Genomic DNA, 27564 nt, shown 5'->3' with positions numbered 1-27564 from the left:
CAAAACCTCCCAGACCTCTCTTTTTAATGTCTTGCTTTAACGTTGGATTGACGGTGTTAACTTCACTCGTATCCAAACCCACCACCGCCCCCCCCCCCCCCCCCCCGCGCCTGTGTAGACACCTTATTCCCAGTGAGGTCTGCTGTCTCCTTGTAATGGGAATTCGAATTAAATCTTCCCCTTGTTCCCTGCCAGCAGCTTTAAGAATTTGCAGGTGTCTTCTTTTGAATCCCCCTTTTTGCCTCTCTCTCCCCTCTCTCTCTGACTTTTCCTCCGAAAGCCGCTGGCACAAGGCGACAAAGCAGGACTTTTCCTAAGCTCCCCTGCAGCAGCCCTCAGCTCTCCCCGGGGGGCGGGGGGCGGGATTCAGGGTGAATTCGGGGGGCGGGTGTTGCTGTAGGAGGTATTTTGTGATTTCCACGTCGCGGGGACGGTGAGTGACTGCTACTGAGATGGGCAAGTTGGAGAATTCCACAACCGCTTTATATCCAAACCTGTTATTGACGAACTCAGGTTAATGAATGTATTGGGACAGGGGAATCATTGCTAATACTGATTTGTACTTGTATATGGATAGAACCTGAGCCGGTACAAGTGGTTAAACTATGCAGACATTCGTTTCTAGACGAGAATTCAATCCCTTCCAGACCTAGTTTTTGGATTTGAGGGTGATTTCTATTGAAGGATGTTGCGTAACTACCGACTTGGGGGTGAATGCAATTGGAAATAAGTTTTAAATTGTTATAAAACAATGACAAAACAAATAGATGTGGCCCCGTCGCACAGAAATTTCGCCCATGCACCGACCTAACCTCACCTATTTAATATTTAAGATATCCGTTTTATTCTCAACGTTTAAACGCGCCCACGTGTTTTTAAAGTACGTTTATTATGCAAGGGAGAATGAATAATAAATGGAGGCAGGTTATATTCAGCCCAGCTTTTCGCTACATGGATTATTGCATCACTTATTCAGGGCCCAGTTACTCGATCTTCTCCCACTTATGACTAATATTCAGAGCAGTGGGGAGGGTTGATTGGCAATCTTGCCCCCAACCACCCCCCGCCCCCCGTCTCGGTCAGGGAACTGGCTCAGACTTGAACTTTCCCAGATGAGGAAATGTTCTTCTGAAGTGTCCCGTTCCGCACAAATCAGTGGACAGGGGCAGGACTGGCGTTTTTATCCAGCGGCCACTCAGCATTGGGAAAGAAGGGCGCAGTGCTTTTTGTAAATATTGTCCCAAAATAATGCTCGGCAGCGGGAAATTGCAACGGATGATGGCTTCCTGAGCTTGGCAGGATGTCTGTAGTTAAAGGTGGCTCTTTATACCGAGCGCTTCGTGATGTTTCTGCAGAATGAAGGCGTCAGGGAGTTCCCCCAAATTGATGTGAGGCTCGCAATGCTTGAGGGTGGGAGACACAGAGGGCATCGTTCGGACAGACAGACAGACAGATAGATAGATATGAAGATAGATAGATAGATAGATTGATAAATATATAGATATGTAGATAGATAGATAGATATGCAGATAGATAGATATGTAGATAGATAGATAGATAGATAGATTGATTGATAAATAGATAGATATGCAGATAGATAGATAGATATGCAGATAAATAGATATGTAGATAGATAGATAGACACAGATAGATAGATAGATAGATAGATAGATAGATAGATAGATAGATAGATAGATAGATAGATGCTGCAATTTGCATTGATGCTGCATGGTTCTGGCTGGAAGTAATTAATCAACAATGAAATCTGGAATTGAAAGCTGGTCTCAGAAATGATGACCATGAAACCATCACCAATTGTTGTAAAAAAAACCCATCTGGTTCACTAATGTCCTTGAGGAAGGAAATCTGCAATCCTTATCCGGTCTGGCCTACATGTGACTCTGGGTCCACAGCAACGTGGTTACCATTGAATCCCTACAGTGCAGAAGGAGACTATTCAGCCCATCAAGTCTGCATCCCCTTCCCAAAAGTGTACCTTACCCATACAAGGACTGTGGGAGGAAACCAGAGCACCCAGAGGAAACTCACACAGACACAGGGAGAATGTGCAAACTCCACACAGACAGTCACCCAAAGCTGGAACTGAACCCAGGTCCGTGGTGCTGTGAGGCAGCAGTGCTAACCACAGTGCCCTTAAAGGTAATTTAGGGATGGATGGCACGGTGGCACAGTGGTTAGCACTGCTGCCTCACAGCGCCAGGGACCCGGGTTCAATTCTGGCCTCAGGTGACTGTATGAAGTTTGCATGTTCTCCCCGTGTCTGTGTGGGTTTGTTCCAGGTGCTCCGGTTTTCTCCCACACTCCAAAGTTGAGAGGGCTAGGTTGATTGGCCATGCTAAATTGTCCTTTAGTGTCAGGGGGACTAGCAGGGTAAATATATGGGGTTATGGGGATAGATCTTGGGTGGGATTATTGTCGGTGCAGGCTCAATGGGGAAATGGCCTCCTTCTACATTGTAGGTATTTATTCTACTCTCTTCTAACAAATACTGGCCTAGCCATTAATATCCAAATCCTAGGAAAGAATAAAAACACCCAACTGGATCAGTCCCCCAGCACAACTGAAATGAAAACTATTTTTACATTTCTGCCATCAGGCAAGTACCAACTAACCCATTGGTATTTTTTAACCATGGGATAGTTTAGAACACACACTGGCAACTCATAGTCACTGAACTGAGTGCTGTGCAATGTTTGTACTTGCTCTGTTTACAAAGTTATGTAAGCACAGTAGTATAACTATTGGCAACCAATATTGCTTCAAAATTAAGTTCTGCCTACAATCAAAGCTTCATTTGCGAATGTATGGTAAGTCCTGTAGCATTTTAAAATCATTTTCTCCTTAAAAGATGCTATTTTTCCTGTGGGATTTAAGACCTGGCTCTTCCAGAGGAATACTTTATCATTCAGTACTGGGGATTTTTTGGGGGCATTGCTGGCTGACCAGCTTTTTTTGCTTATTCCCAGTTGCCCTTGGAGGGTAGTTGAGAGTCAACCACATTGCTGTGGCTCTGGAGTCACATGTAGGCCAGACCAGTTAAGGCCGGCAGATTTCCTTCCCTAAAGGACATTAGTGAACCAGATGGTTACTCTTGTTATGTTTAGGATTACCCAGTTGCAACTAAATCTAATTCGGTGCATGTATGATAATGAAAAAAAAATCACCAAACGTAAGTTAGATTTTTTAAATACATGAAGATAGGAACGTGTAGAAACAGAAAGGTCATTCAGCCCATCAAAGCAACTCCATTCAACAGTGACAAACAATGTGTTCAATCATGAATTCAGGTCCAGCTTATTAATCACAAGCCCCGACAGGTATTCATAGTTTTGTTGCAAATTTTAATTAAAATATGTCAACTCTTTATTTTTTTTAGTTCATGCTGATAGGCTTTGCATAACATAAAGCTGATTATGCCAAATTCTATTCCCCCTCTGTCCAGATGTCTCCCACTCTATTTAGTAAAACTATACTGATTACACATTCACACCTACCCCAGAACAATAGCATTTACAGTGTAGTTACAACATAAAACTAAATAAGGTGTCAATCATTTGATCTCGCTGTGGGTTTAGTCGTTCATAGTTGCACCAAATTAAACTGAATCAACCAGAAGCTTCTTATCATGCTTTCGGGGCCATTTGAAATGAAATTGTCTTTAAATATTGTCAGTACCTAGCCCAGTAGTCCAATTAACAAAAACGAGAAAAAAAGAGTGGCGGTCAAGGGTGAAGCTACATTTACCAATAATATATTTAGGTGTAAACATCAGTGAATTTGAAAAAATAACATAAACGTTCCATTCAACCCAAATAGCAATGGAGTAGCATTTATCCTAGCAACTGTCAACACCCACTTACAAAGAAGCATCAATTCTCTGAGTAACTATGCCTACACAGTTTGCAATGCTTGGAATACCAGAGAGCACATCAGTGCTTATACTATTCATCACCTTCTGGATCTTGGGATGTGTTATCTTGAAAGCTAGTAAATGTTTTATAAGAGACAAGCCTGGATCCTGCTCAGAATCCTAGTCAGGGGGAGTTGCTCGATAAAGCAACCAGATAAATATATGTACACTACAGATGAAAAGTGGCTGGTCGCAAACCGGGGAGAGGAGAGCCTCAGCCTGGCATCTGTTGTCTCAGGTGCCTGCAGGGATATTCTATCAGTAAGTAATGACACACCAGAAGCAGAAGTTACTTCATTCTATTCCACCCACCGCTGAACGTGAAAAAGAACGCCACCTACCATTGTCCATGCTCAACAAATCCCATTGAATTCCTTTGTAACTGGGGCGTAGATGAGATGTACCAAGGTAGTTCCATTTTCACCATCCTATTTAAAACAGCCAATAAATGGGACTGGAGGTATGCGTGACAAGATCATATAAATAATTGCATGGTCTTTGCAAATTGAGCAAAAGTGGCTATGTAAAATAACACCTCAAGTGGCACAGGTCACATTAGCTTGCAAGATTTGTACAGGCGTTTTGTTTAGACGTATCATGATGAGTTTAACTAAGAACGTTAACTAAGGGTGATACTAACATATCGAATAAGGAAGTCAGGAGGAACTTCTTTAACCAGGGAATTAAAATTGCTATCCCCGGGGAGTCAAGATGCAAGTCGCATAGGTGCATTTAAGGGGAAGCTGGATAAAGCATATAAGAGAGAAAGGAATGGAAGAGTGTGCTGATCGGGTCAGATGAATTGGAGTGAATGGATGTAAAAGATTCTGTTTTGAAGAACAGCAGCTGTGTTATCCTTGGTGCCCTGTCCAATATTTATCCTCCAATCAACATTGTGAAAACAGATTATCTGACCATGATCACATTGCTGCCTATGGGACCTTTCTAAAGTTTATTTACTAGTCACAAATAGCCTTACATTAACATTGTAATGAAGTTACTGTGAAAATCCCCGAGTCGCCACACTCCGACACTTGTTTGGGTACTCGGAGGTCGAATTTAGTATGGCCAATCTACCTAAATAGCACATCCTTTGGACTGTGCTCAAATTGGCTGCCATATTTCCAACATTACAATAAAGTACTTTATTTGGTCATAAAAAGTGCTATACAAATGCCATTCTTATTTGGTGTTTCAATAGCCTGACTCAGAAGTGGGAATGCTACCCTAATGTCTACTTCTCCAAATATGATTGGACATCTTCAAATGTCGCATAAATAACTAGAAAATACATACAGCATACCCCCTATCTCGAGTACCACAGCCACACTAAATGTTAAAAATACTCCTGAATCTCAGGCATGGTGTGGAGACCACAAGACCATAAGACAAATGAGCAGAATTAGGCCACTCAGCCCTGCTCTGCCATTCAATCATGGCTGATTCTTTTCTCATCCCCATTCTCCTGCCTTTTCCCCATAACCCCTGACCCCCTTATTAATCAAGAACCTATCTATTTCTGTCTTAAAGACAGTCAATGACCTGGCCTCCACAGCCTTCTGCGGCAAAGAGTTCCACAGATTCACCACTCTCTGGCTGAAGAAATTCCTCCTCATCTTTGTTTTAAAGGATTGTCCCTTTAGCCTGAGGTTGTGCCCCCTGGTTCTAGTTTTTCCTACTAGTGGAAACATCTTCTCCACGTCCACTCTATCCAGGCCTCGCAGTATCCTGTAAGTTTCAATAAAATCCCCCCTCATCTTTCTAAACTCCAACGAATACAGACCCAGACTCCTCAACCGTTCCTCATACGACAAGCTCTTCATTCCAGGGATCATTCTTGTGAACCTCCTCTGGACCCTTTCCAAAGCCAGCACATCCTTCCTTAGATATGGGGCCCAAAACTGCTCACAGTACTCCAAATGGAGTCTGACCAGAGCCTTGTACAGCCTCAGAAGTACATCCCTGCTCTTGTATTCTAGCCCTCTCGACATGAATTCTAACATTGCATTTGCCTTCCTGGAGAAGGACATTTAATTTACTCCCTCCCTCATCTTATCCTGGTCACGGGGCAATCCCTTGTTTCTCTCAGGACTCACCACCAAGTCTTAGAATATGAATATCATCTGCCCAGGAAATTGGTTTCTTCAGAAAACAGAGGCTCCCAGCCACTGCGGAAGCAGAGACCTGCTGGAAGCTCACCAAAGATAATCGCAGGAGGTGGATCCCAGGAAACTCACAGACTGAATCAATGGGAGCAAAGCCCAACATGCTGATTTTATGCCTTAAAGTTAAATCCAGGCTTGGAGCATTCAACATGAATAACTGGATTGCTCTACATTCAAGCAATGAGTCTGTCTAAGTTAGGTATTGTAACCCTGAGTTTGTGAGTAAACTCTTGATGAATGCCATTGGTTCAGGAGGAGCCCTATTGATTATTGCATCAGAAACCATAATGTGGTGGGTTGTTTGCAGTTCCCCAGTAAAGGTCAAAGGGTCGATGTTTAGTAAAATGCATCCTGGATGAAACATTAAGCCAATGCCGCACCTGCTCTCTCAGGTGTACGTAAAAGATCACACAGAAATACGTCAGAAGAGCAGGGGAGTTCCCCATGGTATTCCAGCCAACATTTTCCTCAGCCAAAATGATTAAATCAGACTATATTGTCGTCTTCATATTGAGGGTGTTTGGGTGTGTGCAAATTGGCTGCAAATTTTCTATATTACAACTCCATTTCAAAAGTACTTCATTGGCTATAAAGTGCATTGAGATGTCCCAAGGTGATGAAACCTGCTACAAAAAAGGAAGTCTTCCTTTATAGGCTAGCAAGCCTTCTACATGTGCTTCTACTTTTGAGTCACACAATCAGAGTACATGTAATCTCTTCACAACACATCTTGGTGCACACTGCAACATCAGGGTGTCATAAAGTTACAAATTAACCAATCTAAATTGCCATTAGAAAGGGTTAGAGAAGGAAGAGTGAATGACAAGTGTTTCCAACTACTCCCAACTTGGGCACTAAACTCAGCTGAATGGCAGAGTGACAAATAGAGGAAGTGAGCGTGGAGAATTAAAAAAGGTAAAGGTTTGTGTCTTAGAGCAGCACGTCTTGGCGGCACGGTGGCACAGTGGTTAGCACTGTGCCTCACAGTGCCAGAGACCTGGGTTCAATTCCCGGCTTGGGTCACTGTCTGTGTGGAGTTTGCACCTTCTCCCCGTGTCTGCGTGGGTTTCATCCCACAGTCCAAAAGACATGCTGGTTGGGTGCATTGGCCATTCTAAATTCTCCCTCAGTGTACCCAAACAGTGTGGCAACTGGGGGATTTTCACAGTAACTTCATTGCAGTGTTAATGTAAACCTACTTGTGACTAATAAATAAAGTTTTACTTTAAACTTTACTTTTTAGAGGTAACTTCATTCAACTCTTTCGGGAAATAAAAAAAGGAACAAAAGTTCGTTTAACAGACACTGCTTGGCCAGAACTATTACAATATCAGATAAAATCAATGGCATTTTGAGCAACTCTTAAAAATTACTTCATATGAGTCTTAACTTGTTGCAATTTTTCCAGCTTATGACCCAAGTTCAGTTCCACACCCTGTAATAAAATCTTCTGCTCATTTATTATTGCACTGGACTGGAGCCTTTTATTTGCTCTGATACAATAGTAATTGCAAGTCATTTAAACAGACAGGTGTTTCCAAGGTTCTCCCGATAATGAATGACTATCATGGAGCCAGACTGTGCAGTTACACTGCAGGCTTAAACATAGAAACGAGAAGCAGGAGTCGGCCATTCGGCCCTTCAAGCCTATTGTACCATTCCTTATGATCATGGCTGATCATCAAATTCAATATCCTGATCCCGCCTTTCCCCCCATACCCCTTGATTCCTTTAGCCCCAAGAGCTATATCTAATTTCTTCTTGAAATCAAACAACATTTTGGCCTCAACTACTTTCTGTGGTAGTGAATTCTATACATTCACTGAAGAAATTTCTCCTCACCTCAGTTCTAAAAGTTTTACCCCATACCCTTGAACTGTGACCCCTAGTTCTGGACTCCTCGACCATCAGAAACATTCTTTCTGAATCTACCCTGTCTAACTGTGTTAGAATTTTATAAGTTTTTATGAGATCCCTTCTCACTCTTTTAAACTCCAATTAATACAATCCTCTCATTGGTACTTGCTGCACAGCATAACCAGCCCTACATTGCTCTCCAGCCAGGTTTTGTGGAGATCTCTGTACTGATGTCCAATATTTTTTTTATTCATTCGTGGGACGTGAGCATTGCTGGCTGGCTAGCATTTATTGCCCATCCCTCGTCGCCCTTGTTCCGAGGGCAGTTGAAAGTTAACCACATTGCTGTGGCTCTGGAGTCACATGTAAGCCAGGCCGGGTAAGGATGGCAGATTTCCTTCCCTAAAGGACATTAGTGAACCAGATGGGTTTTTCCGACAGTGGACAATGGTTTCATGGTCATCGGTAGATTCTTAATTCCAGGTTTTTTTTAATTGAATTCAAATTCCACCATCTGCCGTGGCGGGATTCGAACCTGGGTCCCCAGAAAATTAGCTGAGTTTCTGGATTAATAGTCCAGTGATAATACCACGAGGCCATTCCCTCCCCCTGTGTTCGTTAGATTTTTAACGTCAGAAAAAACAACAAAGCCAGAGTTAAGCTGAATCTCATGTGAAGTTATCTCCTGGAAGTGATTTAAAATTACACACTAGAATACTGTATGATGCCAAAATTACTGATCTCATTCCCTAGTTATACTCTCATTGTTCTGAAATGCAGCCCAGAATGAAGAGATATTGGTCTCTTTCTACAGTCCATACAGATTAAATGTGAAGTCAATTTGTGTTGGTTCAATCTAGCTTCTACTCAGAATGGGCCCACATTATCGATCTTCTCCAGTTCATCACAAATTGGTGCTAAATTGGGAATCTCATTATGACAAGTTTATATTGTACCACTGGAACTTTCTTGGACTCAACGGCATTACCCGCTTATATACTAAGTAGATTCATGCTATCTCTATCTACTTAAATTATAGCATGCAATGAAATACTCTCCACTTGCCTGGATGGGTGCAGCTGCAACAACAAAAAGTTTGACATGATCCAGGACAAAGCTGCCTGTTTGATTGACACCCCATTCATGACCTTAAAGATCCATTCCCTCCACCACTGACTTACTATGGCTGCACTGTATACCATCTACAAGATGCACTGCAGTAACTCACCAAGGCTCCTTCAGCATTACCTTCCAAATCCCCAACCTCAACTGCATAGAACAACAAACTTAGCAGGTGCATGGGAACACAACCAGCTCCAAAATTCCCTCCAAGTCATGTACCATCCTTAATGGACTTGTATCAGCATCATTTCCGCAAAGATACATTGTTGTTTCTGTCTACACAAAAACAGTGACAGGACTTCATCAGGATATCTCAGGGATATATATATATATATGCACTATATAAATACAAGATCTTTCTGAAATGATATAGGTAGAAATAACGTATTGGCTTTAAAAGTCACAAATATAAAATTTAGAATCATTAAATCATAAAATTCCTACAGTGCAGAAGGTGGCCATTCAGCCCATCAAGCCTGTAGCGACAACAACCCCACCCAGGCCCCTTCCACGCAACCCCATGTATTTACACTAATGATCAATTTAGTATGGCCAATCAACCTAGCCGCACATCTTTGGAGTGTGGGAGAAAACCAGAGCACCCGGAGAAAACCCACGCAGACACGGGGAGAATGTGCACATTCCACACAGACAGTCACCCGAGGCCAGAATTGAGCCCGGGTCTCTGGCGCTGTAAGGCAGCAGTGCTAACCACTGTGCCACCATGCCACCCAGATGCCACCGTGCTGCCCATAAAACTCAAAGATGAAAGTTCTTGGCATATTTCTAGTGTTCGGTAAGGGAGGATAAAGTGGATAAAGAAGGGTTAGGAAATGAGGAAATAGAGTTTATTCAAGCCAAAAAAACGAGATTGGACAGTAAGCATGGATTGCACCTAAACAAAGTCAGGGCAACGTGACTTGCAAGAGGCAGGCAACTATCCAAAATAATTTCAACTAGCTGGGTGTGTGAAGAAACTAAATTCCAGGGAAGACTGATAACAAAATGGAGGGCAAGTCAACAGGCAGGTATGGACAAGGAACTCAGAGAGATACACAGGTACAAGGAGAAGGTAATCATTAAGGAGTATGAAAATATAAACGCAGGGATGCTTTTCAAGTGAGGAATAAAGTGCAGGAACAAACCATTCACAGTCGGAGGGGAGAACATTTTAGTAGAACCATCAGAAATATGGTTGGCCCTAGAGGAATGTAACATACAGAGTTCGAGAGTGTGGACAAAAGATAGGAATGGAAGTGTTTAACCCTGAATTTCCTGGGATACCTGAGAGGTGAATTAATTGATCCAGTTGGAGGGGCAAAGTTGGACATCTCTAATATGAAAGTGGCTAAGCAGACATTGAAGATGCATTACAGACCACCAGGTTACCAGGTTAGCCCAAGAAGCTGAACAATTTACTGAACAAAGATGAAAAGTCTTACATGGAAACACTCAAATGCTTAATTGGAGGTTTCAGTGAATCAAGTGGAAGTACCTAAATGGTTTGAAATAAGACTTGGTAAGCAGAAACTTTTAGAAATTTGTAAAATAAGCACCAATTACTGGATCCACTCCTGATAACTAAAAGCTGTAAGGCTAGGTATCATTCTGGTCATCCTACTACGCACTTTCCCCAGAACCTCTGTCAAGTGTAAGGACCAAAGAATAAAGTTTTGTTCACCCCCTAAGTATTACAATCTTTGTTCTATATGCAACAACCCTGTTAATCAATTGAACACTCTATTTTTCCTCCTACAACTTCTTACACTATTTGTGAACCTATAGTAAGGTATCAATCATACCCAGGTAGGAAAATATACATGCAGGAATGCTTTTAAAATGAAAAACAAAGTATTGAAATCAGTGGTTCTCGGAGGAAGACAGAGCAATGTGGTAGAATCATTCGAAATATGGTTGACCTCAGTGGATGATCAATAATGTTCACCAGGTACCAGAGAGCACTAAATTCAACCTGCATCAGGATTTAGTAGGTTTGCATTTGGACCAGTGTGTCCAGTGTTTGCCTCTGCATGGCTCCTAAAAAAATGTTTGGATTAACTGATATTTCAAATATGTGCATAACGTTTGAGGATACATCAACTTGCTTTAGTGAAGCATAAAGGGTTATTAGAAACTTGTATTTGCTAAAATAAATGACTTGAATTGACTTCAGTTTGCCGTCACTATTAAAACTTGTCCAGGTATGGCTGACAGAAAACAAATATAAAAACCTTCGCAATTTGCAATGTTAGTCAAGTCAATTGGATTCAATTGACTCCACTGGTACTTGTGGAAACCCATTTCAGAAAACACAACGTTGACATTGGATCTCTGTTTGACAGGTGCAAAGTTGATCAGTTCTCAGTAAATGGGACGAAATGTTGGCCTGATCACAAATTCCATTTGCCACAAGTTCAACTGTTGATGTATAAAGATGGTTCTGTCGGGAGGTCTTGATCAGAAGGGAAATCACGAACTTTAATATATTCCCATTTCATCTTTATTGCATATTTCATTTCATGGAGTCGTGAAAGGCAACAGGTAAGTGATACCTTGGCCAGAAACAAAGATGTAAGGCAGGAAGGAAATTCCAGTGAGACCAGGCAATAAAACATCGAAGGGAGAGGACTACAAATGAAAGTTATCAACTATCAATTATTTATTCAGAATACAATGGGGAGTTGTAAAAGGCATCTTGTCCATTTTACTAGAGGATTAAATCATCCAACAATGAGGACATAGAAAATACGAAAAATGGCAGTAATTCATAAGTAACAGAAGCTTTGTAAAATGAAAAAAATCTTTAATTATTAAAGACTTTCATTAAGTTAATAGCTGTGAAGTGTGTCAGTGACGTTTCATGTGGCTCTCAACCCTGAAATTTCTCTTCATGTTTTCCAAATGAGCATACTGTTAGAAACAGAGCCATTTTAGATTGATTTTTCAGCAAGACATGGAGAACAGAGCAGATCCCTTGTGACGGTAACTAAGTAAAGCTGACACATTTGTTTCAATAACAGAAAGAATCTAGAAAACACACTCCATCAGCAGTCACCACCTTTTGAAACCCAGTATCTTTTTCATCTGTATTCAGGGCTTTTTTTTCTCTAATGCAATGGCAAGTGGCAAGTGGGTCAAACATATCAGGTGGCTGGTACAATATTGGTATGTTTGGGGTGGCGGTCAAGGGCAGAATTCCGTACATCACATGTCTTTATGACAACAGGGTGAGATCCTGAAACCACCGTGTTGCAACGGTCAATATTGTTAATCAGGAGAACACTACTCTGGTTTGATCAAGGACATCACAAACATGGTATCGTTTAACATTCACCTTACCAATTTTAAAATACTTTAATTAGGTAACTCCTCAGCCTTCTCTCTTTTACAGGGATGAAAAATCTCTTTCTTGATAAGTATATCTTCTCAATGCTGGTACCATCTTCTTGAATCTTCCACATCAGAGAATCACTTAATTGCTATGGTGCTGAAGGAGGCCATTTGGCCCATCGTGTCTACACTGGCTCTCCAAACGAGTATCATGGCTGAAAGCCATTCCTCTGCCTTTTCTCCGCACTCCTGCATATTGCTTCTATTCAAATAATCACCCAATGCCCTCTTGAATGCCCCAACTGAACCTGCCTCCACCACACTTCTAGGCAGTGCATTCCAGATCTGATCCACTCGCTGTATGAAAAGGCTTTTTATCACATCACATTTGCTTCTTTTGCAGATCATCTTAAATTTGTGCCCTCTTTTTCTGGATCTTTTTATGAAGGGAACAGTTTCTCCCTATCTAATCTGTCCAGCCCCCTCATGATTCTGAACATCTCTATCAAACCTCCTCTTAGCCTTCTTCTCTCCAAGAAGAACAGTCTCAAACTATCCTCATTACTGAAGTTTCTCACCCCTGGAACCATTCTTCTAAACCTCTTCTGCACTCTCCCCAATGTGTTCACATCCTTCCTATAGGGTGGCGCCCAGAACTGTACACAATATTCCAGCTGAGGTCTAACTAGCGGCTGGAATTCTTGCTGTTCTCTCGGAAAAGGAGTTATCTTCTCCAGGGCCTCTTAATCTGGTAATAATATGAAGATCTGAACAGTGCACAGTACGCTAAGTGAGATCAAAGCAAAGTTTGATACAATTTTAACAGAACCATGCAGCCCATTTACACTGAGCATTCATGACATGTTTTGTAGAAGATAACACTTGAAGAGTCACAGACATTTCATGTTGGCTTAGATTAGTTTTACTGTAGCCTTCTTACACTTTTTGGATAGGATGCAAAAAAGTGTTCACATTCAGAATTGTTCCCCAAATCACAGAGAAACTGAGTGCTAGGGACTGATCTTCCTCTGTGGTCTTTGTCCCAAATGTAGGGGAAGAACAACTGGATGTACACTCCACCAGATGGATCACTAACACACCAAAACTCCAGGGCTGCTTTAATTGAAAAGAGTGGAAATGCATTGAGCATGAAATGGACATGTATTTTCAGGAATTGTGCATACACAGGGGATGAATTCGACATGCATTGTGTATAATGCTGGCATGTACAGAGCATACAATGGCTTTAGTTGGGCATGGATTGGGCATGGAGTGGGTATGTATTGGGTATGCATTAGGTATGAGTTGGACATGCTATTGCTGAGTGAATTTTACAACAAGGCTGTTTGTGTTGCTGGGTCATCTGTCCATTGTGCCATCTCTATTTTGTAACAAGGGTGTAACAAGGCGTCTTTCTCAGGATGGCAGCCGGTGACTAGTGGTGTGCCTCAGGGGTCAGTGCTGGGACCACAACTTTTCACAATATACATTAACGATTTGGAGGAAGGAACTGAAGGCACTGTTGCTAAGTTTGCAGATGATACAAAGATATGTAGAGGGACAGGTAGTATTGAGGAAGCGGAGGGCTGTAGAAGGACTTGGACAGGTTAGGAGAGTGGACAAAGAAGTGGCAGATGGAATACAATGTGGAAAAGTGTGAGGTTATGCACTTTGGGAGGAGGAATGGAGGCATAGACTATTTTCTAAATGGGGAAATGCTTAGGAAATCAGAAACACAAAAGGACTTGGGAGTCATTGTTCAAGATTCTCTTAAGGTTAACATGCAGGTTCAGTTGGCAAAAGCAATGTTAGAATTCATGTTGAGAGGGCTAGAATACAAGAGCAGGGATGTATTTCTGAGGCTGTACAAGGCTCTGGCCAGACCCCATTTGGAGTATTGTGAGTAGTTTTGGGCCCCATATCTAAGGAAGGATGTGCTGACCTTGGAAAGGGTCCAGAGGAGGTTCACAAGAATGATCCCTGGAATGAAGAGCTTGTCGTATGAGGAATAGTTGAGGACTCTGGGTCTGTACCCGTTAGAGCTTAGAAGGATGAGGGGGGATTTTATTGAAACTCTCAGGATACTGCAAGGCCTGGATAGAGTGGACGTGGAGAGGTTGTTTCCACAAGTAGGAAAAACTAGAACCATAGGGCACAACCTCAGGCTGAAGGAATGATGCTTTAAAACAGAGATGAGGAGGAATTTCTTCAGCCAGAGAGTGGTGAATCTGTGGAACTCTTCGCCGCAAAAGGCTGTGGATGCCAGGTTATTGAGTGTCTTTAAGACAGATAGATAGGTTCCTGATTAATAACGGGATCAGGGGTTATGGAGAAAATGCAGGAGAATGGGGATGAGAAAAAATAAATCAGCCATGATTGAATGGCGGAACAGACTCGATGGGCCGAGTGGCCTAAATCTGCTCCTATGGTCTGCTTATGGTCTTATGCCAGAAGTGAGACATTGTAATTATCAGTAAAGACTGAAAAGGTTTTTTTGTGAAAAGAAAAGGTTGAGAGATGATCAAATAGAAGTCTTTAAAACTCTTAAGGGTTTGATAAGGTAGATTTGGAGAAGGTGTTACCTTTTGTGGGGAAGTCCAAAATGAGAAACAATGAATATACAATAGTGACTAATAAAATAAAAAGGAAGGTCTGTGATTGGGTGGAAAGCAGGAGATTTTAAACGACAATAGAGATGGTGGTGCAAGACAAAAAAGGAATGGTGATGGGACAAGTTAAAAAAAAAAACTGAGTCCAGAGAAGGTGTAAGTGATGATAAGAGAATCCTCGCCAACAGCGTCCATTCACAAAAAAGGGAGCAGAGGTTACGATTTGAATTTGCTTCACAATGTCGAGGCTATAAGGTGAAAGCGCCAAAAGGGGATGTTCCTTGAGTTTCCAGTGAGCTCCACTGGCACGGTGTAGCTAGCCAAGGATAGAGAGGTCAGAATGGGAATGGGCTGCAAGATTGATGGAGCTGAGGAAGTCAAATCTGAGAAACATTTGACAAAGAATCCCGACAGTGTAGAAGGAGGCCATTTGGCCCATCAAGTCCACATTGACCACAATCCCACCCAGGCCTTAATCCTGTAGCCCCACATATTTACCCTGCTAACCCCCCCTTTCACTAGGGTCAATTTACCTTGGCCAATCCACCTAACCCACACATCTTTGGAGTGTAGGATGAAACCGGAGCACCCAGAGGAAACCCACACAGACACGGGAAGAACATGCAGACTCCGCACAGACAGTGACCCAGGCCAGGAATCAAACCCAGGTCCCTGGAGCTGTGAGGCAGCAGTGCTAACCACTGCGCCACCGTGCCACCCTTGAGGTCAAACAACAGTGGTAAGTGGTTAACAGAAAGATTGATTGAGTTCAGGGGAAATAGCTTTCATTAATAAATTAAGAGAGAAGGCAAGAATGGGATGCCACAGAGAAGTAAAGTGTAGGAGGATAAAACTGATGCTAAAAAATGAGTCCAAAAATGTGCGGGTTAGGTGCACTGGCCATGCTAAATTGCCCCTCGTGTCAGGGGATTATCAGGGCAAATATGTTGCATTACAGGATTAGGGCCTGGGCGGGATTGTTAGTGTCCCAGGATGTATAGGTTAAAGGGATTAGTAGGGTAAATATGTAGGGTTACGGGGATAGGGCCTAGGTGGAATTGTTGTTGGTGCAGATTTGATGGGCCTCCTTCTGCACTGTAGGGTTTCTAAATGGCACATGCAAAGTCCATTATCATTAACAGAGAGGATGAACAAAAGAGAATATGATGAGGTTAGGAAAAAGTTTAAGAAGACAATTCGGGGAAGAGTGTAAACATAAAATTACAATATCAAGGAATTATAAAAGGAAATACAAATATTCCATTGACACATAAATATCAAAATGATGATTTATAAATGGATTGGGCCATTAAAGAATGAATGAGATAATGTAATAGGAGGTCACATTGAAATTGTACTTTCAAGTGGACTGCGTGTTGCCTCAATTTACACTGAAGAGGCTAAACAATAAGTAGAAATGACAAGAGTGGAAGAAGTCAAGAGGAGTAAGGTTGAAAGAAAGGAGATACTACACAAACAAAGCAAACTCAGGGAGCGTGAAATAGGTCCAGATGGATTGCACCTGTAGTATTCAAAAACTCTAAGGGAGAGATAGAATAAGCTCAAGGAAAAGTTAAAAGTTCAAGGAAAAAATAAATGTTCAAGAAAATTAGCAAACAACAAATATAATGATCTTCAACAAAAGATTTAATGAATACAGAGAACTATAGAATATTTAACTTAATGTCAGAGGTACGGAAGATATCAAAACCTTTGCTTAAAATCCCTAGAGGTGGGGAATATAATAAAAGTATAGATTTCTGAAAAGAAGGACATGTTTAATCAACCTTGTGGAATTCTTTGAAGAATTAAAAAGAAGATTAGACCAGGGTAGTGCTTTGGATATGGTGAAGATAAAGATAAAGTCGCCATCGTTCCAGATGACCATGGGCTGCTCTCCCCTTTGACGGGGAGAGCTGACTGGTGGCCATTTAACCTGTGGGTCACCGCACCTCAGGCAAGGGGCAAGGTTAAGAAGGAATAACCTCAGCTGGTACAGTAATTGAACCCTCGCTGTTGGCATCGCTGTATATAAGGACTTTCGGAAAACTCCAATAAGAGAGTGCTGACAATGGTCAGGACATGCAAAGCCAGGAATTGGAGGATTGATATAAAACAGTGGGTAGGAGTTAAGGGAATTTTCTCAGACAGGCGGGAAGTGGGATATGGTATCCATGTTGGGAGGACTGTTGTTCATCAGGTACATAAAGAATTTGGTCTCGGAAGTTGGTGGCATTACATCAAAATTTGCAGATGATTCCAATGGTGGGGGTGGGGGGTTAAAACTAATAATGTGGGGATTGCACTAAAATACAGGAAAACACAAATAGGCTTGCAAAGTGGGCAGACAAATGGCAAATCAGAAACAATCTAGTGAAGGGTGAGGCCATTAGTTTTGATCAGAGGATTAAGCTGGCCAGTTATTCCTTGGAAGGTAAGAAAATAAATTGAGTGTACAAGCAAAGGCAATGATTTTTATTCCGTCACGAGATGTGGGCATCACTGGCAAGGCCAACATTTGTTGACCTTGAACTGAGGTAGTTAAGAGTTACATTCCTATGGGGGTGGCACCACACCAGGTAAGAAGTGAATTATTTATTTATACCTTTTACTGATAATGGAGTTATTAACTAAACATGCATGCTATAGTCTGGAGCTATGGTTAAGCAGGAATCTCTCCTATTCTTACCATTTACCATTGGCATGTGTTGGAAGGATTTTTCAGATTGATATTCAATCTGTTTGGTTGTATTGGGAATGAACCTTCCTTGAACATCAAGTCCTGGTGTGGGACGCAAACCCAGAGCTTCTGGTTCAGAGGCCAGGGACGCGACCACGAGACTGCCTGTACAGTGACCACGTGCCACGAGACCGCCTGAACAGTGAATTATTAGTGAGCCAGATGAGTTTTTAAGACAATCAGCAACAACTCCATGACCAGGGTGGCATGATGGCACCGTGGGTTAGCACTGCTGCTTCACAGCTCCAGGGACTTGGATTCAATTCCCGGCTTGGGTCACTGTCTGTGCAGAGTCTGCACATTTTTCCTGTGTCTGCGTAGTTTTGCTCCAGGTGCTCTGGTTTCTTCCCCTGTTCAAAGATGTGTAGGTTAGGTGGATTGGCCATGCTAAATTCTCCCTCAATGCACCCAAACAGGTGCCAGAGTGTGGTGACTAGGGTATTTTCACAGTAACTTCATTGCCGAGTTAATGTAAACCTACTTGTAACATTAATAAATAAACTTTACAATCATTATTACCGGGACTGGTGTTTAATCCCTGTATTAATTCAACTATCTTGGTGGGATTTACACCTATGGTTCCACTCCGGCACAGAGGCATAGTGAATCATAGAAACCCTACAGTGCAGAAAGAGGCCATCTGGCCCATCGAGTCTGCACCGACCACAATCCCACCCAGGCCCTACCCCATATCCCTACATATTTACCCACTAATCCCTCTAACCTATGCATCGCAGGAGTCTAAGAGGCAATTTTTAGCATGGCCAATCAACCTAACCCGCACACCTTTGGACTGTGGGAGGAAACCGGAGCACCCGGAGGAAACCCACGCAGACACGAGGAGAATGTGCAGACTCCGCACAGACAGTGACCCAAGCTGGGAATCGAACCCAGGTCCCTGGAGCTGTGAAGCAGCAGTGCTAACTACTGTGCTACCGTGCCGCCCAGTGGTTAGCACTGCTGCTTCACAGCGCCAGGGACCCAAGTTTGAATCCCTACTTCGATCACTGTCTGTGTGGAGTCTACATGTTTTCCCTGTGTCTGTGTGTGTTTTCTCCGGGTGTCCTGGTTTCCTCCCACAGTTTGAAAGGCGTGCTGGTTAGGTGTGTAGGCCATGCTAAATTCTCCCTCAGTGTACCCAAGCAGGTGCCTGAGTGTGGTGACTGGGGGATTTTCACAGTAACTTCATTGCAGTGTGAATGTAAGCATACTTGTGACACTAATAAATAAACTTTACAATCATTATTACTGGGACTGGTGTTTAATCCCAGATTTTATTAATTTATCCATCATGATGGGATTTACACCCATGTTTCCACTCCATGTCTGGGTCTCTGGTTCAGTAATATGCCGCCATCTCCCCTTATATTAGCAGTTCAAAGTAGGAACACACGTTGACAAGGAGACAGGCTGCAGGAACCCTCATTCACCAAGGTCCCCAGATGCCCATTTGCCCTCGTCATACCGCTTGCAGCAAAGGGATCGGAAAAAATAATCTAACAAATGGGGCATAGCACAAGAGTCCCTGTTTCAGAAAATGATGGGCCAATTGCTTCAACGCATGAAATAAAACAAATTGTTCATAAAAAGTAATAAAGCACTTGCTTATTTTTTTTTAAAACCCTCACTGCTTATGAATAAATTGGCCCTCACCAGATCAAATTAATCCTATTATCAACTGTTCTGAATATTTTTTAATACAGTCACAAGCAAGTTCAAATCCCCTGATGTTTGCAGTGTTTTCTTGAACAGAATGGGAGTTAATCTCATTGATCCGTCGATGGTTCCGCTGAGGTATTAACCCAGTGTCAGCATTGTCCCTTGCTGACTGTGGAAGCCTGTTTCTTATTCAGCACCGGTTACATCAGCTCGCCAGAGCAATCGGGGACTGCAGATTCCCCATCTAAAGACCTGTTGCGTATCAGTCACGGTGCTGTCGTGGCTAAAGAGGGAGAGAAGGGTGGATAAAGTGACTTGTTTACTTTCAGCGAGCTTGTTATGTCAGCTCTGAATTTTTCATGAGGGTCTCGGTAACCTGTAACCTGCAAACTAAACTCTCGGGGCTTCCTAGTACAAAGAGCTCCACTAGCTCTCACTCCCCATCTGGCACTGGGTGTGAAGGACAAGCTGGGCTGCTTGGAAACCTAAAGAAGAGGCGATATGTGGCGTGGATTTTTCATTATTTTTTTACTGGCAAGATGCTCACATCCTATTGTGTCTTCCTGATGCATGCGGCATTTTCATGGTCTTAGCGAAATCTATAGAGCCCCACTTGCAACAAGAGCTGCCTTATGTACAGAAGGAAATGTCAGGATTCCAACAAGGAACATGTCTTTTGACATTCCATTAATATTTCCCAATAAACTGGAGAGGGACTGCTGCTGGAGTGTTAGAAGATACAAATAAATTGTATGGCTTTTGTTACCTTTAATCATACAGGTTTAAATTAGGCTCCAGTCCAGGTAAATACCCCCCTGGGGATATTACAGGATTTATGTTACATATATCCAGCACTATCTTTCCTCTAATGCGATCGGCTCCTTTGTCCTGGACTACTTTATTTTCACTCTTGGATAAAGAAAGCAACAAAAAAAAAACAAATAAATGAAAGAAGGAATTTAATACGGGGGTAGTTGAGAAGTAAAATCATTCTGATATCTTATTTTAAGCGTAAGGCTTTCGGCTCCCCTTTCTTTTGAGTTTACAATCCACTTGCCAACCTCAGCCTTTAGACTGTAAAGCCATTGTGGAAATTTGCCTCGCGATGGACTGATTAATGCTTCAACAGGAAACTTTCCCATCTTTTGCGGCTATCCTCGGCGATTGCTAAAGTTCTGTTGATCTTTGCACTCATTATTATTCAACAGGAGGCAAACGTACTGGAACCAATCAGTTTACGGGCGTTACTTGGTAAATTAGATTCCGTTAAGCTTGTGTTTGTTGATATAAAGGAGCACCGCAGGCCCACATTTCGCAACGCCTCACTTACCGTTTTACTGCGAGGTCCATAGAATTACTACTCATTTCTTAAAATAATCTTGCCTACTGTGTGTCTCACTCCCTGATCACTTTTATCATGTCCTCTTACATTTATGGCTTCCTTAAGTTAGGCCACTTTCAAATATGACAGGAGTTTAAAGTTTTAAGTTTATTTATTAGTGTCACAAGTAGCCTTGCACCAACACTGCAGTGAAGTTATTGTGAAAATCCCCCCGAGTCGCCACATTCCCTGTGCCACATTCCCTGTGCCTCTTCGGGTACACTGAGGGAAAATGTAACATTTAGCAATTAAGGTCGTTGCTGAATTATATAAAATATCATGTTCACCTATTTTTTGGGCAAATATATATGTCACTTTGCTGACTTCTGAACACCAGTAAATAGCCACTAATAAAGCCAGAAGGGAATTCAGGAGAAAGCCTTACTATTTTTATTTATTATTAATGTTACAAGTAGGCTTACATTAACATTGCAATGAAATTACTGTGAAAATTCCCCAGTCAGCATACTCCGGCGCCCGTTCGGTTACACTGAGGGGGAATTTAGCATGGCCAATGCGTCTAACCAGCACGTCTTTCGGACTGTGGGAGGAAACCGGAGCACCCGGATGAAACCTATGCAGACAAGGGAAGAATATGCAGACTCTGCACAGACAGTGACCCAAGCCGGGAATCAAACCCAGTTCCCTGGCGCATGAGGCAGGAGTGCTAACCATTGTGCTACCTTAGCCAAAGAGTAATAAAGATGCGGAAATCGCCACTATGGTACTAGAAATATGTGCATCTTCAAGCTGGGTGATAATGGACTATGTAAAGTAAAGCTTCAGGTGGTAGAAGTTGCATCTCTCACAAGCATCATACATGAGTTCTGTTAAGCTGCATTACAATTGGTTTTGTTTTCAACTAAGGGTCATAAACATAACTTAGTCACTAATAAATTCAATAAGGAATTCAGGAGAAACTTCTTTACCCAGAGAGTGGAAATTGCTACCCCCAGCAGGTAGTTCAGAAAAGTGCCATAGATGGATTTAAGGGAAAAATAGATAAGTACTTGAGGGAGAAAGACATATCCAGATTGTACTGTTAGAGTGAGGTGAAGTTGGATGGGAGGCGGATTGCGCGGAGGATAAGCATAGACCACTTGGGCTGAATGGCCTGTTTCTATACTGTGGACTCCATGTAACAATATAATTCAAACAAATTTGAAGCAATGTGCTTTCAACAAGATTTTCAGACGTGATTTTAACCCTATCTATGACTGGCAGAAACCTAAATGGATAACAAGTTTTTAAAAATCCATCCTGGACTTAAATAAAAGTAAATTACTGCAGGTGCTGGAATCTGAAACCAAAAGAGAAAATGTTGGAAAATCTCAGCAGGTCTGGCAGCATCTGTAAGGAGAGAAAAGAGCTGACGTTTCGAGTCCAGATGACCCTTTGTCAAAGCTGATTATTATTTTTATTTATTATTAATGTCACAAGTAGGCTTACATTAACGATTTGACAAAGGATCATCTGGAGTCGAAACGTCAGCTCTTTTCTCTCCTTACAGATGCTGCCAGACCTGCTGAGATTTTCCAGCATTTTCTCTTTTGGTTCCCATCCTGGACTTGATGAGATTTACCTCAGATGACAAAGTCAGCAACCCACCACTGCAACCCCACCATGACCACATTCCCTCCCCAGTGACTCGACCACCACCACAAGGCCAGCAGTCTCCTTTTCACCATGGGCAAAGTTGTATTACTCACCCCAAGGGGAAAATGGAAGAGATTCAATCTCGAGGCCTATCAAGCGAGGGATGATGCCAGTCAGAAGAAGCCCCAAAAAGTACTGCTAATTTTTAAAAATGATTTCTCGTAGGGCTACAATTTCGCCAGACCCAACCAGGAAACCTAGGCCTCTCCTGCCTTGATCGTCCTCCTCTCCCCGGCAACCAATCCCAGGGGCCTACCTGATCCAACTGGTGACCTCTAGGCAATGTGAATATGCACCACTTCCTGCTGACTGTCTGTCAGACTGCCTGAACAGATGGGAAAGCAGCCACTGGTATTTAAATGAGATTCTGGACCTAAAATACTCCAAGTCTCATTTTCAAAATACAGTTGCTACAAACTGGCCCCAAATGAGAATTGGGGGCTACAAACTTACCAAAGATCACCGCAAACTCCCAGAAACTTGATTGTACAAGATAACAATTTTATTCTAATATTGCATCCTGCTCATGGCAATTGCTCAACAATTACAGCTTAATATGATAAAGTTTAAATTGCATGTTGACTTTATCAGGCGGTGACAAAATCACCGGTATGCTTGAAGTGATCGTATAATAATTATAGGATCATCAGAATTGTTCCAGCACAGGAGCGGTTATTTGGCCTGCCATGTCTGTGACAGCTCTCTGCAAAAGCAACCAAGTCCTACTCATCTGCCCTTTCCTTGTAACCCTGCAGTTTTTTTCACCTCAGATATGTGGAGGTGATGGCTTAGTCGTAATGTTATTGGACTAGTAATCCAGAGGCCCAGGCCACTGCCCTAAATCCAACCATGGCAGCTGATGGAAACTAAATTAAATTAATCATTCTGGAATGTAATATAGGGTAGAATTTTCTTGTCTCACCTGCCACGGAAATTGTAGCAGGCAGGGCAGGAACATGCAAAGGTCAGTTGACATCGGGCAGGATTTTCCAGTCTTGAGGAGAGTGCGGCCAGAAAATCTCGCCCATAGTCTCAGTAAAGGTGATTATGACAACTATCATTGATTGTTGCAGAAACCCATCAGGTTCATTAATGTCCTTTAGGGAAGGAAATCTGCCGTCCTTACCTGATCTTCCCTACGTGTGTCTCCAAATCCACAGCAATGTGGTTGAGTCTTAATTGCCCTCTGAGATGGTCTGGCAAGCCATTTAGTTCAAGAATAATCCGGGATGGGCAACGAATGCTGGCCTTGCCTGTGATACCCACATCCCATGAAAAAATTTTTTAAAAAGTAATTATCCAATTCTCTTTTGAAAGACTCAATTGAATCTGCCCCCACCCTCTCTCAGGCAGAGCATTCCAGGTCCTAACCACTCATTGTGTAAAGGAGTTTTTCCTTGGGTTGCAGTTGCATTTTTCCCAATCACCTTAAGTCAGGTGTCATTTGGTTCTTGGCCCTTCCGGCAGTGGTAACAGTTTTGCCCAATCTACACTGTCCAGACCCTTCACATTTGTGAACACTTCTATCAAACCTCCTTACAATCTTTTCTTCACCAGGGAAAACAGCCCCATCTTCTCTAGTTTATCTCACGTAACTAAAGTTCCTCATTCCTGAAACCAATCTCATCAATCTTTGCTGAATCATTTGAAAGACTTCACATTCTTCTAACGTGTGGTGCCCAGATTTGGACACAATGGTGGGGATTTTCTCGTTGATGGTGAACTGCTGTTGCTGGGAATCCTGTGACGGGGGGGGGGCTGCATAGAACAGAAAACCCCATTGACAGTGGCAGGATGAGAAGATCCCATTGCTGGCCAATGATGGGCCACCTCCACTATCATAAAACCCGCAGTGAAACACCTGGTGGGAAAATCCCACCCAATATTCTAGTTGAGGCTAAACCATTGTTTCATAAAAATTCATCATAACTTCCTTGCTTTTGTACTCTTTGCCCCGATTTATAAAGCTCTGGATGCTTTATTAATTGTTTTCTCAACCTGTCTTGCCATTCCCAATGATTTGCAAGCATATACCCCAGCTCCCTCTGATCCTGCACACTTTACAATGTTACATTTTATTTTTTGTTGCCTCTCATTATTCCTACCAAAATGAATAACTTTGTACATTTCCATATTAACTTGCATCTGCCACCTGCCTGCCCATCCCACCAACTTATTTATGTCCTCATGAAGTTTATCACTATCCTACTCAGAGTTCACAATACTTCCCAAGTTTTGGGTCATCAGTAAATTTTGAAGTTATGCTCTACACAACCAAGTCTAGATTTTTTAAAAAAAAATTTTTAAAATACTTTTCCAATTCAATCAAATCAAATCCAATTCAGAGTCTCAACAAGTTGAGACATTTCCGATCCAGGCTGACAAGACAGGGCGGGCGACTAAACCACCCTGTCCTGGGCCCGATCTACATGAGCCAAGCTGATTGGAGAAGGGGGAGGTTCCTCCTCCAAGACTTGGGCTCATTTGCATCTTAGCCAAAAGGCCGAGATGCCGCTTTTAAAAATTGCTTCATATGAAACATATGCAGCCTCAGCGTAACCCAATGACCTCAACCAAGTGCAGATCCGATACTACACTTGATCTTAGCCAAAAGGCCGAGAGCAAGTCTAGATTATTACTTTACATCAAGAAAAAGATCTAACATTGACCACTAGGGAACACCACTGCATAACGTGCCTGCATGGGTTTCCTCCCACAGTAAAAGAAATGTGCAGGTTAGGTGGATTGCCCATGCTAAATTGCCCCTTAGTGTCTAAAGATGCGTAGGTTAGGTGGATTGGACATGGTTGATGCACGGGGCTACGGGGACAGGATGGAAGTGAGGGCCTGGGTGAGGTGCTCTTTCAGAGAATTGGTACAAACTCGATGAGCCGGATGGCCTCTTTCTGCACTGCGGTGGTTCTAAGGTTCTAATTCCTACTATCAGGCATCAAGAAGATGCAAAATACCACTTTTTATGCCTTTCTTTTTTTTAATTCATTCACGAGATGTGGGTGTCGCTGGCTAGGCCAGCATTTATTGTCCATCCTTAATTGCCCTTGACAAGGCAGTGCTGAGCCACCTTCTTGAACTGCTGCAGACTACGTGGTGTAGGTACACCCACAGGGAAGGAGTTCCAGGATTGTGACCCAGCGACAGTGAAGGAATGGTGATATACTTCCAAGTCAGGATCATCTGTGCCTTAGAGGGAATCTTGTAGGTGGTGATGTTCCCATGTGCCTGCTGCCCTTGTTGTTCTAGGTGGAAGAGTCATGCGTTTACAAGGTGCAGCTGAAGGAGCCTGTATACAGGCTATTTTAAAGTAGGGTGCAGTTTGAGTCTGTTGGGTTTTACTGTGCACCTCTCTGCATGAAAATGCCCACTAGCCATTTTGTGTTGGAGGAAACAATTGACAGACTCATATTGCGCATTACCACGCAAAGAACTACAATTATTTGAATTGGATCAATGTGTAGGGGCTTCAGTTTTCCTTTATAACGAGGCAGATCTTCCTTTTGGTCTTCGGTGTCTGAGAAGTACGAGTTGTTTTCTTTGTAAACAATGTCTTTCAAATATTTGAAACCTTGAGGAGCGAATCCAGCAAACACAAAGAGTGAAACAAAGCAGCAAATGCTGGAAGCTCGCAGCAGGTCAGACAGAAACAGAGGCTCAGAGTTTTGTCCCTGAGTTGGGAATGCCGAATCAGGAAATCCCCAGGCTCGGTGAACCCGGCTCTTAAAAATATCCACCAGTGGTCGGATTTTCAGTTGGGAGGGGGTGGGTTGAAGCAAGAGTAGGGGGCAGGTCATCCGAGAACAAATGCACAGGCTACCTGCTGTGTGGAGGCAAGCTGGCAGCAAAGCCTGCCTCAGTAACCCCCGCACTGTGCTTAAATAAATAAAATATAATAATAAACCAAAACATGTCTCCAGTACTCAACCGGAACCCCTCCTCTTCCCCCATACACTCTACATATACCCCATCCATGACAACCTGTGCCCCCGAACCAATCCCTGTGACCCCCCATGCCAAGTTACTGCCAAATCCATGCCACTCATCTACCACTCTTTGCCCTTACCCCCTCCATGCCAACTCATCTAACATCCTTTGACAGTTCCATGACAGCTTTCACAATTCCTGCATAGCTTTGACACTTCTTGGACAACCTCTTAACAGTTCTTTGATAGTTGGATAGTTCCTTAATGGCAGTTTAACAGTTCCTTGACAGCTGAACAGTTCCTTAACATTTTCTCGATAGCTGGGTGGCTCTTTGACAGATTGACAGTTCCAACGATTTTGTGTGTAAAAAATGCATAATGATGCTCACTTTTAACAATATCAAAGATTGCCTCACCACTACCAAAGGGTGTCCCAGGGCTTTATGCTGAGAGATACCTTACCTCTCCAAATGGATACACTGGGCAAAATCTTACCATAAATGGCAAAGTGTTGGTTCTGGTGCAAAGAACGGAGGATTTCTGTCGACAGCGCTGGCGTGTATCTGGGCCAAACCTTATGCCCCATTAGCAATAATCTTTATGCTCACGAGTTTCATGCCATTCCAGCAGCATGTTCCCTCTGATGCACCAATCCACAACAACCTAATTTCTCGGCCTTTTGGCTAAATCAAGCGTCAGATCAAGCCCAGGATGGGGTGCAATGTTTATCTTCTCAGCTTGGATCTTGTTTGTCTCTTGTGGGGATCATGATTTGGATTCAATTGGGATTTGAATTTGGTTTCCGGAGCAAGCAAGGAATGGATTTGGGTTTGCCTAGTCCACTCTGAGTGACTTTGTAACTTTATGGATGGAATAAAAAATTAAATAAAAGACTGCTGCAAGCACTGGGAAGCTCCATACAAATGGCTCCCCAGCATTTGTTCCACAAAGGCTTCAGGAGATAGCAAGAAAGCAGCACCGTGCTTTTCAGAGGGGGCCCTCACAAGGATGCTGGATGGAGTGGAGCAGAGGCGAGATACACTCCACCCCCACTCCAGGAGGCGTCCCTCCAACAGGGTCACCCCCTTCTCCTGAGAGGCAATCGCAGCCCTGATCAATGCAAACACACTCCAGAAGAGGACAGGGCAGCAGTGTCGAAAGAAGATGAATGATCTT

The 27564-nt window shown here is 42.7% G+C and overlaps 1 pseudogene; it reads right to left on the bottom strand.

Moving 5' to 3' along the window:
- Window positions 1–24872: 24872 nt before the first annotated feature.
- On the bottom strand, window positions 24873–25077 carry LOC144501681 (U2 spliceosomal RNA; annotated as a pseudogene).
- Between the last annotated feature and the right edge of the window lie 2487 nt (window positions 25078–27564).

Source organism: Mustelus asterias, chromosome 1, assembly GCF_964213995.1.
Source record: "Mustelus asterias chromosome 1, sMusAst1.hap1.1, whole genome shotgun sequence".
Classification (NCBI taxonomy): Eukaryota; Metazoa; Chordata; class Chondrichthyes; order Carcharhiniformes; family Triakidae; genus Mustelus; species Mustelus asterias.
This window is presented reverse-complemented; position numbering and strand designations above follow the sequence as displayed.